The sequence below is a fragment of the Diabrotica undecimpunctata genome, chromosome 2 (assembly GCF_040954645.1).
Source record: "Diabrotica undecimpunctata isolate CICGRU chromosome 2, icDiaUnde3, whole genome shotgun sequence".
NCBI classification, from domain to species: domain Eukaryota; kingdom Metazoa; phylum Arthropoda; class Insecta; order Coleoptera; family Chrysomelidae; genus Diabrotica; species Diabrotica undecimpunctata.
The window spans coordinates 155,869,815-155,877,473 of NC_092804.1; positions in this window are offsets into that span (position 1 = coordinate 155,869,815).

A 7,659-nucleotide genomic window follows, 5' to 3' on the forward strand; every position below is an offset into this window, starting at 1 on the left:
AAAAGGTAAAACCACAAATAACAATAAATTCCAGTACCAAAAACATACTTCTACTACATCTGACCACACAAAGACATAAAATTAACATAACAGAAGGAGAATAACAATATTTCCGCTCTATATTCTCAACAAAGACGCCTTAGGCAGAGAGAAACGAAGTCATATCATTACTTCCTTATACTTGCAAAACAAAAGAACCATGGACTGTAAAATATAGAAAGCATTTTCCTTTTCAGGAAATAAAATTTTCTTTTCAAAGTACGAAAAAGTTAAACTATGAAAAAATAAATTTTTAAAATAAACGAAAACAAATTAAAAAGAAAATTTAACAGATAACAGATATTATATCAAAAACACCCAAAAAAGTATTCTGCAAAAATCCAGATAACACATTTTAAAATTACGTAGGTCGGGACAGCCTGTATATAGGTATAATTCCCAGCTGTGTGCCGCAAATAAAAACCATGAATCAAGGTTAAGAAATAAAATTCACTTAATTGATTTTTCAAATAACGAACGCTAAGTGCCATTTCGTTTATTTAAAATAAACACATTGAGGAATATAATTATTATGCTTCTATAAACAAAAGACTGAACTGCAAAGAAAAAGAATTGAGGACTATACAAATTGTCGAGACATATTAGCCGGAATAATTTCAAGGTTTCACTCAATCTAAACACTAAAAAAGAACGACGAAATATTATATTACTTACAAACGCTTCCAAGAAAAGGCCAGCGTTTAGATACCAAATCAATTATTTCATGAACGTAAACAAAATTTCTAACATGGAATGTTTATTTTTTAGACGAGTCTGTAAATACACAAATTAATATCGTTCGCATTAAGAATACCGACAAAAAGAAATTAAGCAGTGAATGTTTACATCACATCATTCCAAATACGTTTTATTTTGATCTCAGAAAATAGACGGAAATATTTCTACGTAATTTTACGAAGACTAAAAACGAATACAAATAAATACTTTGCAAATAATTCTAAACTGATTAAACAAAAATTGGGTGAAAGCAAATACACAATTTAACTAAAAAAATGGTTCAAAACATACAGACTTAATTAACCACATATACAGGGGGGTACAAAACAACTAATAATATTGAAAAAAAACTGAAGATACAGGAATATTCAAAAGCCCCACACGCTGGGCGACATTTTGTAACGAAGGTACAAATGGAGCAAATCTAATACATGCCACACGTTGGCGGCGCCATTTTGTAACGCTTGCCGTGCTACAATAATATATACAAGGCCTGAATCGCTCACTGTCGGAAGAGAATTGGGCGGGGTTTTCATAAACATATAGAAACTATATCGTATTTTAAATCCAAGCACAATTAGATAATATGAAGTTATAATTTATTATTGGACGCCACCCCTGGTTTATCCTCGAAGGGGAAGAGAAAAAAAAAATTAAGATTTATTGAAAGTTTACAAGAAAACTATTCTTTATTATTTCTTAGTAATGAACAAAAAGAAAACATTAAAAGTTACGTCATCCCAAAGGGATTCCAAAATATTATTTTATGTTAACATTATCATAAACAAAAAATCTTTGTATCGTATTAAATTAAGAATTGGTTATAAAGAAAATGAATGTATATATATATATACATATATTAACCCCAAATTTCGAAATTTGTTTACATTGAAAATAATATAGTTATTTATCAACTAGCAACAATGAAGAAAATAAACCTTTAAATTAAATTAGAACACTTCACTATATTTTCATTTTTTTTTTGAGTTCATAATCATTTCTGTTGTCTTGAAAGTAGGTATAATAAAAATTGGTACAACCTTAATCTGCTCTGTTTCTCTTCTTGTTTAATAAGTCACCAAATAAACCATTGATTCAGCTACGTACTATATAAAATCACCACCATCCTAGATAAGAGGGGTTAGGGATTCCAAAAAAAGATACTGCTACTGGGCCATGATCTGGAATAACTCCATAGCAATACTATCTTGCGACGAGTATTAGAAATATAATGGCAGCATTATAGCCTCTCCAATAAGGGTCTAAAAAAATAATATATCTATCTGAACTGAAATATGGACAAGAAAAGGATTTATTAACTCACCTCTGAATTGAGACCCACTTTGGAAACACGTCTTAACGGTTGGACGGTCTTAACAGAAAAGAGCGAAGCGCTGTCATGGCGCCTGAATCTGGAAATTGGGCGTGAGTGACAAGTTGAAAAATATGCTCATCTACCGGATATATTTGGGAATTACAGAAGAATCCTTGAGTCGGCTACAGGTAGGTACTTGACAGATAGATGGGGCTATTAGTTTTATTAAAAAAAAATATAATCGAAATATATAATGAGTTTCTTTTAAATCTTTTGAAACGGTTACAAAATGGCACTTAATATTACTTACTTGCTACCTACACGGTGTATTTTATTCACCAAACTGTACTGCACTAAAGAAATCAACTAACTCTTCAGCAATCAAATAATCACATCGGTCGAAGGTTACATTATTGTTGAATAGAGTGTAAAAAGTGGATACGAAATTTGGTTTTTATAGAGATGGTGTATTTTATACACCAGCGCGGTTAGTTAAAGGGAAAAACGGACCAAGCTACGAAAACGGAAAATGATTTTGGGCACTTGAAATATACAAGGAATATCGACCAACATAAATGAATTTCTGTTTAAAACAAAGGAATTAAATATAGACATCGCAATACTTAATCGAAACTAAGAAGAAAGTAAATGAATCAGAAACGCCGGAACCAATTGATGAACGAATTATAAAACTGGACTAATAATTGAATTTATATAAGGTAACCATCATAGGGGTGTACGGTATTGCACGGCATACAATAAGTTGCTGAATCTGTTCTTGCTCTTTATTCGACGCTCTTTTCAGCTCTTGAATTGTGCCTCTTTTTAATATTTTTAATAACTACAAGCGAGAAAAACCAAAACGGGAGTTCGAACAGTATTTGGACACGCATTATCATACATAAATAAGAAATTATCCCCAACGAAAGAGATATAGGGGACAGCATTATCATCCAGACACTGTTGTTTGTATCTGTCTGCTGTTAGAGCTCCATGTTTGATGAAAATTAATTCGGTGCGTCCGTTGAAAGAAATACCCGCCTATACCATAACACCTCCGCCACCAAACAGTGTTCTGGGTGAAACACAGCAAGGTGCAAATCGTTCTCAGGTCTCCTCCATACAGGTTCACGTCCGTCTTAAGCTCGTGAGTAAAAACTGGACTCGTCAAAAAACATTACAACACTACATTGCTGAACAGTCTGTGATCTCTGTGATCATTCGCAATTTGTCCTGTTAGCTTGGTGAGCTGCTGTTAATTTAGGGTATCCTACTGGATTATGAGAACGAAAATCACTTTCATGCAGAACTCTTCCTCCAGTTCGTGCAGAAATATTCCTTGTTCCTTGAGCTTCTAACAAACGACTAGCGAGAACATCTGACGTTAAATAGCGGTTCCGTAATGCAAAAATCTTAAAAACGTTCTTAACGTTCATCATGCTGATATCTGCAGCTTTTTCTGTCTGATCCAGGTCTTCTAGTTTCTAGTAAATTCCCCAGTCTGACGATTCTTCGTAAGAGTATCATGGGCGGTACTTTTGGCAATATTCAAATGATTTGCAATATAATATATACTGCGACCATCTTCATATATAATGCCACAACTTTTGTATTATTTTCGGAAGTCATGTTAACACGATTTGAAAACACTTATGAACAGTGATCTGGTTTATCTAAAAAAACCTGCAACTTATAGTAAATGCAATAAAAATTGCAATAAAATCTGATGCTAGCAAACAAAATAGAATATTATTTTTGGCCAAATGTAAGAATTTTGGTTCTATGGCGATGGTGTATTCTTACGAATAACCGTTTTTTCATTATTATTGTATAATTCATCTTCATTCAAAGCACTATATACTGACGAAATTAAAAAAAAAATACAAAATGCAAGTGTCCGGATTTTTCTGACCAGCAGTGTAATATAACACACGAATCTTCTACAGCTGGCACCGTTTCTCGCATCCTAATTTCCAGCATTTTCTGTCGAAGCAATCTTCAGTTATAAAATCTTTTGCGGTCATTGCATCCTTGATATTTTCTCTCCATGACCGTCTTGGTGTAAATCGTTTTTTTTTTTTTCTAGTGGGCGAAGTTCATTTTTCTATATTTTTAGGCATTATGTGCAGGTGTCCATACCAAATTATTCTTTTGGCTTCGATGGTGTCTATTATGTCTAGGTCAATTTTCATGTCTCTCCTAATGTCTACATTCCTCACCCTATCAAACCTAGTGAGCCGACAACATCGTCTCCAATAGTCCATTTCCATGACCTTAACTTTTGATTTGTTTCTTTGATTTATTTTCCAGAGTTCGGAGCCGTATAAACCAATACTTTCTATTATTGTTTTATAATTTTTTCCTTTATTTTCTTTTGTTATTTTATTATTCTCAATAGTCCGTGTGGCTGTATAGTTATTGATCAAGCATGGCCAATCCTAGAATGTATTTCTTCGTTACTCCCTGCTTTTGATATTATTTGAACTCCCAAGTATTTAAAAGTTTTAGTTGATTTTATAGTTACCATTTCAATTTGTAGGCTTTCTGGTTTTTCTCCTACAACTAAGTACCCGGTTTTTACTTCTTCAATACTTCTTTTTCTCCTGGTGTACTCCTCTTCCAGTTTTATAAGCATATAGTCTATATTACTCTCGTCTTCAGCTAGAATGGCTTGGTCGTCAGCGAAGTGTATCGTGTATAATCTCTCGTCTTCGATTGAGATGCCTGTATTGCAGCATTTTCTCCTCCACACTGAGAGCGCCTCATTTTCAAATATATTTTAAAAATTTTACATGCTATGCAGCAGCCTTGCTTAAGACCCTCACTAATAGGAATTTCTCTTGTTCATTTGTTTCCAGTTTTAATGTTTACCGTCATATTTTTATAAAGCTGTCTTACTGCTTTTACATATTATTTTTTTTGTTTACTCTTTGTAGCCCAGAGCCTTAAAAGTGGTACACTATCATATGCCTTTGTCAGATCTATAAAGTTTACATCGGTTGAAAGGTTGTGAACTAATCTTTTCTTAATACCCTGCTTTAGAGAAAATATGCTGTCCACACTGGATCTGCTTGCACGAAAGCCCCTCTAGTTTATACAATTCTTTTTATCTCCTTAAAATCATAAAATCAAAAAAAGAACAAAAATTATTTGTCGTCAGTGTCAAGTATTACTTTATATTTTTCCATTTCATAAAAATAAGGACATTTTTTTCACAAACTAGTTTATGCACAAATTTTAAATTCAGTATTTATGTTTTCTAACTGTATATGACTTAATCTATAATATTTAAAATGGAAGATATAATAAAAAATTTAAAAGTCGTATTGAAAGGGTAAGTTGAAAAATTATAGGGAAGAACTGAGAAACATGAATTCTAATCAAAAGAGATAACCTACTGATAAGAATAGAACACAATCGGAAGAAAACATAGGAGAATTTAAGAATAATTATTTACTAAAGGCGAAGGGTATACCGTATATCATCCATCAGACAAATATTAGAAAAAACGACGGAGTACGACATAGACTGCCATTACATCTTCGTAGACTTTAAGGCAGCGTACGATACTATTGACAGGTCCCAATTATATTCGGCGATGATCGAATTAGGAATACCAAAAGGATTGGTAGAATTAATTAAAATGACAATGATGAAAGTCGAATGTAAAGTGCGCGTACAAGGGGATGTTTCAAAACCATTTAAAACCAACAGAGATGCGCTATCATGCACGCTGTTCAACCTAGCGTTAGAAAAAGTTATGAGAGATTCGGGAATAAACTTAAAAGGTACGATATATACCCGTAGTATACAAATAATGGCATACGCTGATGATATCGTCATAATTGGAAAAACCCAAAATGAAGCAGTGGAGGCTTTCACAGGTATCAAAAATGCCGCAGAAAACATCGGACTTCTGATTAACATCCAGAAAACTAAATATATGCCGGCCATATCAAGAATTCAACAAAATAACTTAGAGGTGCAACACGAAACGATAGAAATGGTAGAAGAATTCTGCTACTTAGGATCACTGGTAGACTACAAAAATAACACATCCAACGAGATAAAAAAAAGAATATGCGTGGCTAACCGCTGTTATTTTGGCCTGGGCCCTCAACTAAGAGCGACAAGTATGTCAAGAGCAACAAAGTGCAAACTTTATAAAACAATAATACGCCCAGTGCTCACATACGGATCGGAAACATGGGCAATGACTACCCGAGATGAAGAGTTACTGCGAGTCTTTGAAAGAAAAGTATTGAGGACCATATATGGCGGAGTAAACGAACAGGGTCTGTGGAGAAGGCGATATAACTTTGAACTCTATAGACTTTTTTGGTGATGCAGATATTGTGAAGACCATCAAAATAAACCGCCTAAGGTAGGTGGGCCACGTTATGCAGATGGATGAGAGTGATCCCACTAAAATAACTATGCTAAACAGGCCGGTCGGAAGAAGAAGAAGGGGGCGACCTAAACTCAGATATCTGGACGATGTACAGGAAGATCTGAGGGAGATTGGAGTGAGGGGCTGGAGAAGACAGACACTCGATAGGGAAGGATGGAAGAATGTTTTGAAGCAGGCCAAGGCTCACGAAGGGCTGTAGCGCCAACTGATGATGATGAAGGGTATACCGGGTATATCTAACCTAACCTAACATATACTACCAGAAATACTAACAGAGTAAAAACTACACTTCGAAGAACGAGAAACAGCGGAAGCATTAAGAAAATGGCAGAATAGGAAATAATCTGAAGAGGACGACATACAAAACTACTATTATAACGACAGGCATAATTTAATGTACACATTTTAATAATGTAATTTTTAATTGCATAAAGTGAGAATAAATATTTACTGCTAATAAACATTTTAATTATATTTTTGTTTTCCTTCTGTCAGCAATTATCAATTTCACCGTCTGAAAACTTAATGTTATAACTACATGCAATAACTACAATACTTTATAAATGCATTTCTAAGCATACATGGGACATTATTACAAAATTATGTGCTACTGTTTCTTTTGCAATATAAACGTAAAAATGTGTTTTAGATATGCAAAGCAGAAAACCTAGATAGATAACACTTCTTATGTTTGCAATAATATGTAATATTCTTACAATACTAGTGTGTGGAAAGAAAAATAATTTTTTTAACGAATGAATACGTATGTAAATATATCTGTTTCTAGACTATATTTTTAAAAATTGCTTAATTACCATACATTTGCTCTATTTTGCTTTATTTGCATATTTTGCCATATTTTAAACATTAAGGAATATTTTGTTTATTAATTTATTGCCACGTACAATGCTAGCCAAATGTTTCTCATCTAGTCTCTTGGACATATATAGCCAAAAATGTACAGCATCAGCATCTTGAAAAGTTGCGTGACAAGTTGTTTTCGATTCAGCTTGATGAGGCAACTTCTTCATGCACCATGTCCTTTCAGAACTTTGGTTACCATCATAACTACTTTAAGCTCTGGCTTCCAAAGAAATGAGTCCTGATCTCAATATTGTGCAAACGACAGCTGTAATTGTAGTAACTTATAAAAATA